Here is a 3,061-nt window from a genome sequence, read left to right as displayed (position 1 = left end):
GCATAAGTGTTTATACGTATTGAGATATAAACAATTATGGAATCATAAAAAGTATTACACTCGTAATCATCGTACGGCTGTACTTGGAAAACGCACGAGTAAACGCGTTATGGTCAGTTAATACATTTTAACATGTATTTTAAACGTATAAAACATGAAATCATTCTAACGATTTTTCGGAAATTTATCAAAAGAAATCTATATTATGAATATTTATAAAATTTATCAAAAGAAATCCATGTTATGAATATTTATATGATACAATATAAATATACATTTAAATTTGCTGTCTTCTTCCGAACTAAATGTTCTTTCGATTTCTGTAAATGAAATTATTTATTCATAATAATTTTTATACTTTTGATATTTGTATGATAACATGCGACCCTCTATGATAAAAGTATCAGTTGTAATTGTTCTTGCGATTTTCTTCATTTAAATACATTAATAATTTTTTTCACAATGCTGCTATTATATCATATCATAATGATTAGAGAGTTATACATTATTTTTAAATTCACTCACTTAATTGCGTAACCGTTGTGTTTTCTAAATACAGTCGTTTTATTCGCAGCGATGGGATAGTATTTTTTCAAGTTGTTGTATCTACATATGTATGTCTCTGTTTTGCAAAGACTTGCTATTCGCGCTGCGAATAGTCGAAAAAAATTAACCTCGTACTATTCGGAGGGGCCAATAGTGTCAAATAGGCTATTTTACATTTTTATTTATGTTTAATGACCTCACTGTCCGTCCCTGACAATCGAGTTTAATATATGTAGTTAAAAATTACAAGATGTAACATCTAGAGAGATTGCGCACGTGCGCATGGGCGCATTATCGTCTCTATATTTTATACTAGTCGTTATTACTTTATTGTCTCAAAATTTTAATTGAAAAAGACTCGATAATTCCTGTGTAGTACTATATATTAAATGTTTTAATAAATTTCAAAATTGTTGAATAATAACGATTAGTTTATAACACAAAGGATCGCTAATTGTTCATGTATGACTTACTGTTATCTTTGGCAAGCTTGTATACGATAATGGGACTCGAGAACGATGAATACGGTTAAAGTTTTGGCCTTAAAATATATCATATTGAGATATACATATATTAACTTAATATTGTTTATGTTAAATAATTGATAACTGAGTCTACGATTGTGTTAACAAATACTTATTCGACAATTGAAGAGAGTTTCATACATACATATAATACTTTTTAAGGTCCTAATCTAGTCTCTTTAGCTAACATAGAGAAAAAATGTATTTTGAATGAATATTGCACAAGATTATATAGGTCTGTTTTTTATCAAAGAATCTTCTGAACTGGTGCACACAATACAATAAACTAAAATTAAATAAACTATATTTATTTCACTTTAACTTATTGCATTGGTGTGTATCAGTATAGAAAGTTCATTAATAGAAAACAAATCTATTATTTATATCGCAATATTTATTTTACTTTTAGTGCACTCAATCTTCAAGCTTTAAGTCTTCCCGCATTACACCAAGCAGAAGACTAATTAGGATGTATTTTTTTCCTTTTAGTATCTTTTGCTATGGCCGTTCTGTAAAATAAATGCATATACGATATATAATTAGAAAATTTAGTGACTCTAATATGTAATTATTATGTATTTCTGATGATAATATGAATCGTCGAGTTAGTTTTGATTGGTTTAGTTGAAAAAGTATGTAACTAGACTAGGACCTTAGCGAAATTGGTCAATCACTTGATAATATTGCCGCATTGAAATACATGTGATTGTATGTACGTGAAGTGAGAGTACGATCTCGTCTTAGCACCATGAGCTAAAATGTTCTCTTTTATGAGAAAAAATGATTTTCTGGGTTACGTTTTAAAACTTTATTTTAAAGCATTCTACTTAACAATGCTCGCGAACATTAGTTTATTCTCGTTGTCCTAAATGTTAAATAAGAATGGAGTATTGTACGCAAGCATGCAATTGTTAAGTGAAACGCATACTAAGTAAGTCCGATATTCATAATCGATTTTTATGTTTAAGACCATTTTAGTATAGTCTTAAGATGTCACGAACCAATCATATAATATGTTACTTAAGAAAGTTTTAAAATAAGAATGGATTATGAATATCAGCCTAAGTGTTAATTTATAATTTGGTATTCTCATAGTCGATTTTTAAATTATTTCAAAGACGTCTTAAATAATGTTTTTAGATGTCTTAAGTAGAGCCATATTTATTAAAAAGGAAAAAGAAAATAAAGCCATATTAACATTTCAAATAAGATTTTAAAATAAGAACGAACTGTATAAATTTCTTCTTTTATTCTTAGAATAAAGATTTAGAACGTAACCCTGATGTGATCGGTATTTATATTAATTGTAATAATAGCAAAATGTATATTTTATTTTTATTACTCTGACGTGATAAGACAAGAAGCAATAATTGATGAATTAAATCTTCGCCTTTTGCACTTTTACTTTTTCTATATAATAACAAAATAATTACTATTTTCCTGCACGTTACGCCTGCAGTGCCTGCAAATGTTTTAAAAAATAATTTTTAATAGTTTTTTGTAAATCAAACTTCTCTATCATTAAATTTTTATTTATCACATTAATTTTACTTATCGCGCTTGTTTTCTCCAGTAAGACAATATAACAATGTCTTTTAAATTTGGGTCTGATAAAATCTTTTTATACGAGTGTCATAAGAGTATTATACTTGTTATATCGCTTGCGTAAAGACTGTTATTCTTAATCTTGTACTTAAGCCAAGTTAATAGAAGAGTAGATATATGTGATCATAATAAAAGAAAAGAGAGAACTATAATTGCGATGGTGACGCTTCGCGATCGTACACACTGTCATGATTTATATGATATATGAGGAACATTGTTGAAAATTTGTTTCTGTAAAATAAATGTATATACAATATATAATTAGAAAATTTAGTGACTCTAATATGTAATTATTATATATTTCTGCTGATAACATGAATCGTCACGTTGATTTTGATTGATTTAATTGAAAAAGTATATATCTATAGATTAGGACCTTAGCGAAA

The sequence above is a fragment of the Cyphomyrmex costatus genome, unplaced genomic scaffold (genome assembly GCF_001594065.2).
Source record: "Cyphomyrmex costatus isolate MS0001 unplaced genomic scaffold, Ccosl1.0 scaffold181, whole genome shotgun sequence".
In the NCBI taxonomy this organism is placed as follows: Eukaryota; Metazoa; Arthropoda; class Insecta; order Hymenoptera; family Formicidae; genus Cyphomyrmex; species Cyphomyrmex costatus.
This window is presented reverse-complemented; position numbering follows the sequence as displayed.